General features: G+C 43.5%; 1 pseudogene; it reads right to left on the bottom strand.

The window, feature by feature from the left end:
- Nucleotides 1-8528: 8528 nt before the first annotated feature.
- On the bottom strand, nt 8529-9370 carry LOC137331749 (thiamine transporter 2 pseudogene; annotated as a pseudogene).
- Between the last annotated feature and the right edge of the window lie 761 nt (nt 9371-10131).

Genomic DNA, 10131 nt, shown 5'->3' with positions numbered 1-10131 from the left:
TTGGGGAAGAGGGTTGGGCAATTTTGACCTAACTCGCCTGTCTGGAAACTGGCTGGGTTCGGGTGCAACACTGGTTTTACACTTTGCCCAATTTTACTCTCAAATGCAGTCAATGGAGAGTAATATTGGGCGGGATATAAACCCAGCATTCCACCTGATCCCATCGGTTTCCCGCCAGGCGAGCTAGGTTAAAATTGCACCCCGGATGTCTGCCAGAGAGAATAAGGTTGTAATGAAACACTCAGCGCACACAGCATACTCTTAAATGCAACGACTGTGTAAACCTGCTGAATCCCTCCACGTGCCTTTGTGGAGAAAAGACACAATAAGAAAGGTCTCTCTTGTCTGGATCCTTGTGTTCCAGAAAAATGGAACATTATAGAGTCACCAAGAATAAAAGGCGCAGCTTATCCAACTGAAAACCATCCAAGTATCCAGCCCATACTCTGTAATCAAACCACGAGACTTGAATCGTTGAAGCACGAAGGAAGCGTTGCATGCATGAGAAGACATTGTGAAATTTCAGGCAAATTCACTGTGCTCTCTGCAGGTAAGTGCGTAATGATAAATAAAATCTAACTAAACCAGGCATGCTAGCTATTAGCTGGGCTGTTAGTATGGGAGCCAAGGAAATACAATGATGTTCTCTTGGGGAATGTGGAATGTTAATAGCATGAAATGAGTCAATATTTCACACTGACCATCTCAGAGATGAATTCTGAAGCTTTTTTTTCCAATAATAGAGGGCTACAGGGAATCTCATACGTCTACAATTCCTTTTGTATTATAGATAAAGAGTGGCATTGATTTATCTTAAATAAGGTGAAACATGATGTCAGCATAATGGTCTTAAAGCAGTGAAGGCAAGTCTCTACTTATTTGGTATATTGCAGCTGTGCTTATTCAATCTAATTCAGATTTTATTATATTAAATCCCACTCTCCCCCACCCCACCCCGTTTTTCTCCCTTCCTGAAGGCATGGGTATGTTCTACGAGTGTCAGCAGCTCTCTGGTACATTTCCCTAGTGACCATTCTTCATCTGTGACCTTATACGTTGAGTGTCAGCAGAAATGAGGCATCACAATTGAGCATAATCCTGTCCTCACACACGCACATACTTTCTAGAGGGTGGTCACTGAATGTTGATCAGAAGCAGGAACCCTGGCTGATTTTTCCCCTCCCTAGGTCAACCCTTGCCCCAGAAACCAGCTCCTTGACTGAGATCAGCTAACTGAGCACAGAGAAAGCAGGTTTATGTGATGTTGGAATTTGTCTTTATTATTTACTGTAATCAGGAGGTATGGAGCGGAGGTGAAATCTGACCACCAGTGGAATAGTGAATTTGAGTTAAGACCCTCATTCTTTGACAGACAATTGTTAATCCGTTCTTTCCTGTCCTTCCATTTGCTGGATTTTCATCCTTTGTTTTTGTTGGTGTTGCCAGATTGATCAGTGGAGGATTTTCTGCAACTGATCCCTACCAAGCTCTGTATCCAATTCCTGATTGGTTTTCAACACTGATGCTTCCTGTTATGTACAAGCTGTTTCCCCTATTGGTACTGAGTAGGAACCACATGTCCTGGCTATCAGGGGAGACTGGTGAACCCAGCGGCACGGATTGGATTTTCAGATTTGGCTTTGCAATTTTCTAAATTTTTGCCTTCAGTGCTGAAATAGACACAAGTCAAACTCTTCAGCAGGTTATACCATAAGTGCACTTGACTTTAATATTGGTGTCAGCCTTGGCTCGGTGGTAGCATTTTTGTCTCTGAGTCAGAAGCTTGTGGGTTCAAGCCCAGGTCCAGGTACTGCCTTTTGGATGAGATGTTAAACTGCCCGCTCAGATGGATGTAAATGGCCCCATGCCACTACTTGAAGATGAGCAGGGGAGTTCTGGTGTCCAGGCCAACATTTCCCCCTCAACCAACATCTCTAAAACAGATTGGCCTAGAAATTCTGCCTTGCCGTGCCCGTTTGTTTCCTAATCCTCCAATATGGCGGGCAGAATGCGCACGCTCATTACGAGCCGGGAGTGCACTGTCCACCATATTGATATAGGCACAAAATGAGCGTCCAGTGCCCACACTTGAAACAGGCATTAGACCTGTTGCATATGCAAATAGGGGACCTAACACCTGTTTGAGGCTCCCTGTGCAAGATTGGTTAGCACTGAGGCAGCCGGCTCCAGCTGCACCCTGGAAAACGAACGGCCTAACAGGTGATCGTTAAAGGGGCCGCCGCAGGCCACCACAAAGGTAAGCCCCAAAAATATACCTGATATTGCCATTTACAGCTCCTCTAGACCCATCTTTTGTTTCTTTACTTGTCCTGTCCCATTACCACCCTCCTTGCCTTCCACCATCATCCATTTTGTCATTTATTCACTCCAACTCTCCGCCCTATCACAGACCTTCCCTTTTGTTCTTTCCTCCCCTCACCTTCCTCCCACCCCCCCCCCCGACTTTGCTTGGCTCTTAAAAACTGTGTAATCTTCAACTTCTTCCAATTCTGACAAAGGGTCACTACCTGAAACATTAACCCTGTTTCTCGTTCCACAGGCGCTGCCTCACTTGCTGAGTATTTCCAGCATTTTCTGTTTTTATTTCAGATTTCCAACATCCGCGGTATTTTGTTTTTGATCTAAAATATACTTACCTGAACGCAGAGGCGGGACTGCTCCTCCTGACCCCACATTAAATCCACGCAGGCCACTGCCAGTTGTAGCTCTCTTCCCCTGATCACCAGCGCTACCCCACCAGATCACCATCGCTATCCAACCAGATCACCATCGCTATCCAACCAGATCACCATCGCTATCCAACCAGATCACCACCGCTACCCCATCAGATCACCATCACTACCCCACCAGATCACCATCACTACCCCACCAGATCACCACCGCTACCCCATCAGATCACCATCACTACCCCACCAGATCACCACCGCTACCCCACCAGATCACCATCGCTATCCAACCAGATCACCATCGCTATCCAACCAGATTACCACTGCTACCACATCAGATCACCATCGCTACCCCACCAGATCACCGGCACTACCCCACGAGATCACCACCGCTACCCCACCAGATCGCGGGCACTACCCCACCAGATCACCACCACTTTTTCATCAGATTGCCGGCGCTTCCTCCCCTCTGCCATTCCCCCGACCCTGGTCTCTGCCCTCCACCCCCCACACCCCCCCACTAGGTGTCCGCAGCTCGCCAGTGTAATTTAAATGAAGCCTGAGGCCCAATATCAGGTGAGCCAAAGGCCTACTCGTTCAGGTGCAGGGATCGAATTTCTATCCATTATCTGGTTATCATTGCTGTTTGTGAGACCTTGCGGAGTGCAAATTGGCTGCTGCGTTTCCCTACATTATGACAATGACTACATTTCAAAGTACTTATTTGGCTGTGTAGCACTTTGGAATGTCCTGAGGTCATGAAACGTGTTGTATCATTCAGAATTCTTTCTTTATTTGAATTTACTTTAATTTTGCTCCTATTTTCATTAAATCATGGGAGGTGGAGCGTGTGATTTTCACTGGTAATGGTAACATGACCAAAGCTATAAGGTAATAAGAGAAAAGAAACATCTAGATCTGTAACGAGAAAAATTTCACTGCACTTTACGATATTTAAATTGCACTTTAACTTTCACGAATAATTATAAATTTCTGTTAAGCATTTACAGTATGCTATGCACAGTTATTGTGTCCACAGTGTTCAAAGGGAATTTGTCAAAGACAAATTCATATTAATAATTAATTGCACTGTTCAACTTTTTTAAAAAAGCCGCTTCAGAAATGCGGGCAGCTGAGGGTGAGTGGACAGATAGCAATTGCTGAAATTAAGCTCAGTGAACTGCAAAACCTTTATTACACTTGGGAAATAAAGTGGACAAAAGGAAAGTCTTTCCAAGGTCAGGTGCAATCCTGTGCAAGGCTGTGTCCCTATTTCTATCTGTCCCTGGGCATTGAGTATCTGAACGATGCGCAGAATGCACAGAGACAGGGCCTAAGTCCAAATACTACAACTGGAAGAGCTTTTAACTTATTCATGTTTCGAACTTGAGAAGCAGCATGCGTCTTATCTGGTTTCTGGAGTATTGGACTTTATGACTAAAAAATACATTTGATTTTGTTGTGTTGCTTACGGAGAGGCAGTATTACTTCCCTTCACATTTCCCATTGACAAACTATTTCACTCACGTGGTCACCTCTGGAGGGATTTTGGTAATGAATAATATTTAGCAGTTGGTAAGAAAATGAAAAGCAGTGTTCCATAGCCATTTATTCAGCAAATATGTTGAGGTTTCACTGGCTCATTGGCAAGCAGCAATGGGTGTTTAATTCGCTGTGACAGTACATGAAACACGCCAGGGAAATGTGCCATTTGCATTTGCTGTAAATTTTCAGAAAAATGAATTCTGAGTCTTAACCTAATCCCTTGTGGGCTCAAGTCTGGAGCAGAAAACAATCCGCATTTCACACCTCATTTCAATCTCTCATTGACCCTGGACTGAGACTGTAAGAAATGATAACTTTTAGCTGGAAAGCTTATTTAGAGGGAGTATGAATATGTCAGATCCTGCAGAAACTTTAGCCTGGATTTTTACTCCAAGCCGTGTAGAGACCGGGGGCGGGGGGGGGGGGGGGGTGCCTGGATTTCCGGACTGGAAACCCGGAAGTACGGGTTTCCCGGACGTCCTGCCGATTTTGACGTCAGAACTTCTTTTAAATTTTTCGAGCAGGTTTCCCGCGCAGCAGACGGACAGATCGACAGGCTGGCTGCCTGTCGGACGGGGAAGCAGCCAGGTAAGTTGGACATCGGCGGGGTGGAGGGGGGGGGGGGCTCGGATGTTCGGTGAAGTTGGGGCCGGACACCGGTGGGGTGGTGGGGGGGTGTGGGGGGGATGTGGTTCGGTCGATTGCATGTGCGGGATCGCGGCAGGTAAGCTTGTCCTTCAGGCCCACAAGCAGTGCAATAAAGGCACTTACCTGTTGATCTGGGCCTTCTCACCTCCTCTTAGGTGGTGAGAATCACGAGCCCCGGGAATCCCAGCCCCCAGGAATTAAAAAAAGAAAAGCTATTAAAATGGAGGCCCGCAGCCTCTTTAAAAGATTTCACTGACCGACCTGCCTCCTGACAGCGGATTGGTTGCCGGCCCCCCGATCCGTCTCTGTTAAAACGAGTTGGGGTCGAGTTTTACATTTTTACAATTTTTACTTTCCCACCTGCCCCCAACCCACCCGCCCTTCGGGGTTAAAATTACCCCCCCCTTAAATAACACTGCTAATGGCTAATGTGTAATATTGTAGGGTCAATTTAGGAGAATTGCAAAGGAAGAATTGGGATTACACTGAAAGTTTCAGAAAACAGCATTAATTAAATTATTAACGCTGCCTGGTTAGACTTACAATGATTTGAAACAGGCATCGCTCTGGCTGCCCATCTCAGGACCCCATCCAAGATGGTGATGGTCAAAGTGCCAGCGTGAACAGAGTGGTGAGTGACTTGCACCATTTTGAGGCCGCTACCACAAATTTATGCCAAGTGGAGGCCCTTAAAATCAGCCCTCAATATTTCTGTCTATCCTTCTTCCCTTTTCCTCCTATCTCCTCTCCTTCTCTCTAATAATTCTATTATTTTAATTAAATTTTTGTTCTACGTAATCCCGACTGTTCTAATTTTGTTCTCTATTCCCTTTAAGCCTCTTTTCCTGCCTTCTGCTATCAATTTTGGAAGTGGAAACAATTTGCAAAAGTTTATAGGCTAAAAAACAAATTTTCATGATTTTCTTTTCTAATCAAAAGTCTGTTTGGTTGGCCTGGTTACATTATAAACATGATGAGGTCAATTTCTGATGTGTAAACATTCTCAAAACAGGAAAATGGCTGTGAAACGATATTTAAACTTAAGCTTAAGACATGAAATGAGTAAACTCATCAGTGATCCACAGAACCCAACTGGACCTGGATGAGTGAACATCACTGTGGTAAAGGTTAAATATTAATTATGTCTAAGTCCAAGTGAATAGTCCCAATTCCAGATGTTACTGGTCTTTGTTTTACCTTCTGTCAATTTGACACAACCATGAAATGTCTGAAGGCTAAATCATTGCTTTAACAGAACATTTTGCTTCTTCACATTATTTATTATTAAGCCTTCAATTCGCACCACCTGGCATCCTAATTCTGATCTTTCCCCTTTTCTACCTGATATTCTTCTGGTTTGCGATGGAAACTAAAGGATTGATTAAGAAAGGGAAGATAGATTATGAAAATAAATTAGCAAAAAAATATAAAAACAGATAGCAAGAGTTTCTACAGTTATATAAAAAGAAAAAGGGTGGCTAAGGCAAACGTAGGTCCCTTAGAGGATGAGACTGGGAAATTAATGGTGGGAAACATGGAGATGGCAAAAATGCTGAACAAATATTTTGTTTCAGTCTTTACGGTAGAGGACACTAAGAATATCCCAACACTGGACAAACAGGGGGCTCTAGGGGGGGGAGGAGCTTAATACGATTAAAATCACTAAGGAATTGGTACTCAGTAAATTAATGGGACTCAAGGCGGATAAATCCCCTGGACCTCATGGCTTACATCCCAGGGTCTTGAGGGAAGTGGCAGTAGGGATTGTGGATGCTTTGGTAATAATTTTCCAAAATTCTCTGGACTCGGCAAAGGTCCCGGCAGATTGGAAAACTGCTAATGTAACACCCTTATTTAAAAAGGGTAGTAGGCAGAAGGCTGGAAATTATAGACCAGTTAGCCTAACATCTGTGGTGGGTAAAATTTTGGAGTCTATTATTAAGGAGACAGTAACGGAACATTTAGATAAACATAATTTAATAGGACAAAGTCAGCATGGCTTCATGAAGGGGAAGTCATGTCTGACAAATTTGCTTGAGTTCTTTGAGAACATAACGTACAAGGTGGATAAAGGGGAACCAGTGGACGTAGTGTATTTAGACTTCTAGAAGGCATTCGACAAGGTGCCACATAAAAGATTATTGCTCAAGATAAAGAATCACTGGATTGGGGGTAATATTCTGGCATGGGTGGAGGATTGGTTATCTGACAGGAAGCAGAGAGTTGGGATAAATGGTTCATTCTCGGACTGGCAACCAGTAGCCAGTGGTGTTCCGCAGGGGTCGGTGCTGGGTCCCCAACTCTTTACAATCTATATTAACGATTTGGAGGAGGGGACCGAGTGTAACATATCAAAGTTTGCAGATGATACAAAGATGGGAGGGAAAGTAGAGAGTGAGGAGGACATAAAAAACCTACAAGGGGATATAGACAGGCTGGGTGAGTGGGCGGAGATTTGGCAGATGCAGTACAATATTGGAAAATGTGAGGTTATGCACTTTGGCAGGAAAAATCAGAGAGCAAGTTATTATCTTAATGGCGAGAAACTGGAAAGTACTGCAGTACAAAAGGATCTGGGGGTCCAAGTGCAAGAAAATCAAAAAGTTAGTATGCAGGTGCAGCAGGTGATCAAGAAGGCCAACGGAATGTTGGCTTTTATTGCTAGGGGGATAGAATATAAAAACAGGGAGGTATTGCTGCAGTTATATAAGGTATTGGTGAGACCGCACCTGGAATACTGCATACAGTTTTGGTGTCCATACTTAAGAAAAGACATACTTGCTCTCGAGGCAGTACAAAGAAGGTTCACTCGGCTAATCCCGGGGATGAGGCGGTGGACATATGAGGAGAGGTTGAATAGATTGGGACTCTACTCATTGGAGTTCAGAAGAATGAGAGGCGATCTTATTGAAACATATAAGATTGTGAAGGGGCTTGATCGGGTGGATGCGGTAAGGATGTTCCCAAGGATGGGTGAAACTAGAACTAGGGGGCATAATCTTAGAATAAGGGGCTGCTCTTTCAAAACTGAGATGAGGAGAAACTTCTTCACTCAGAGGGTAGTAGGTCTGTGGAATTTGCTGCCCCAGGAAGCTGTGGAAGCTACATCATTAAATAAATTTAAAACAGAAATAGACAGTTTCCTGGAAGTAAAGGGAATTAGGGGTTCCGGGGAGCGGGCAGGAAATTGGACATGAAGTTGAGTTCGGATCGGTCAAGGCCCTGTGGGTGGCGGAGCGGGCCCAGGGGCTGAGTGGCCGGGTCCAGCTCCTACTTCTTGTGTTCTTTAGATTTGAGGTTAGGATCAGATCAGCCATGATCTTATTGAATGGCGGAGCAGGCTCGAGGGGCCGATTGGCCTACTCCTGCTCCTATTTCTTATGTTCTTATGTTCTTAAGATTGACTCATTTCATGCCATAAGCTAATCAATTCTGCCTGCAGTTTCGCTGGTGCCAAAATGGATACTGCTAATAATGTCCCAGGGCTTTCTTGATTTAGGACTCCCCTGACTCTACCTCATGTTTGTCTGGTACTGTACTGATGCTTTCACAGCACCTTTACCTCTCTTTTATTTCTTCCACAACAGGCTCTCTTATCTCAACCGCTCTCATTTGTGATGGCATCAGAGAGGAGAAGCATATTAATCGTTACTTATTTTGATGATAAAGAGGATGAATGTAGTTACGTACTTTAGCTTTGAGCGTTGATATTGCCTCTGCACTGCCATTATACACCATACTGTTTTGCAATGGCTCAGCATGATCCCATAACACCTGTATGTAACGTACAGTTTGACAATAGTCAGAAGTGGCCAGCACCCACCAAATGAACCAGTAGAGGAGTCATCAAGAGGACCCGTATTCTTTGAAATCAGACCAGAGCTGGAGGAGGATCCTTAATTCGCCATTGTGCTCTTTTGCCTTTGCCGGGCCATCTACAACCCTTTTAGACACTTTTCTATTGCAGATTACAGGTAACCGTGAGAATGTTGTTGTATCCAAATTGTTTTAGGGACTAATAATTTGACTTCACACGTTCAGTTGATGGTGGAACTCGGATGTTTTTAGTCTCCTCTTTTCTGTGGAAGAACATGTTTCTGCTGGATGTTGGTAGGGGAATGGAAGAAAGGAAAGCTACAGATACTGAAGCCAGTGAAATCACATTCAGATAGAAATAAGAGCCCTTCTCAACAGAGACTAAAACTTGACCTAGAACAGAACCCAGGATGTAACTAACCAAAGTCACATTTCGACAATGAATTGGTCATTTTTTGATAGTGCCCAGAACTAACAACACTATAAATATAAGAGTAATAAACCACATAGGTGGTAATCACAGTGAGATAGGCAAAGAGCATAAACTGCATGACCAAAACTGCTTGTCCAAAGATGAGTATAATTAAACCATGTAAAATTATGACTGTGACCAAGAAGACAGGAACTAACATTACCAAGTAAAAGTCTGTCCATATTGGCAATATTTCATTGGTAAATTGAAAGTGAATGGAGGAGTAAGTTCAGGATTACATTAAAAATGAAACTATCAATAAGCCTAGAAACAAGACCCAGTAAAAATCCTCAGATGTGACAAATTTACATAAACAGACCATCCTTCAAGTACTTGTTCATTATTCGATTTGATAGATGCCTTTGCAATGCATTGAAACACTCGATTATCCCTGACATTGGACTAGTTTTATTATTGTAATATTCATGTTTATTGTGTGAACTGAAAAAAAAAATAGTCAGCTCATGGAACCTGCTATTTCCCTGAACTTGTTATCAGCCCGAGGGTTAACAAAATATCATTTGTTAAAATCCCAAATAAAAATAAACACTCATTAAGCATTGTTAGCCTATAGTATGGCTTCTTGGGGTTGGGTGGCTCCTTAAGCCAGACTGAAATTGTGCTTCCTGCTGCTTACGCTATAGTCACTTTGGGATATTTCCTGTAATTGATGTCTTGGGAGCTGCCTAGCAGGGTCTCCACAGTGGTGTTAAATTTAACATTCTTAAAAAAAAGCACTGAACAAAATACCTGGCAAGGGTATTATTTTCTCCCATAAAAAGAGGGAGCATTTTTCATTCAAAGTATGTCCTCTTCATTTTTCTTCTCCTTTAAGGTTGTATTGCTGGTGTAGTCTCTGAATTTTACTTTACATTCCTCCTCAGACTAGTGGATGAAATGGAACTCTGCGGGGTATGGTGTTATCGGATTCATGGGGTTAAGTGTGGTTAGATGTTTCTGACT

The sequence above is a fragment of the Heptranchias perlo genome, chromosome 13 (genome assembly GCF_035084215.1).
Source record: "Heptranchias perlo isolate sHepPer1 chromosome 13, sHepPer1.hap1, whole genome shotgun sequence".
Taxonomy (NCBI): Eukaryota; Metazoa; Chordata; class Chondrichthyes; order Hexanchiformes; family Hexanchidae; genus Heptranchias; species Heptranchias perlo.
The sequence above is the reverse complement of the archived record's forward strand: the minus strand, read 5'-3'. Positions and strand labels throughout refer to the sequence as shown.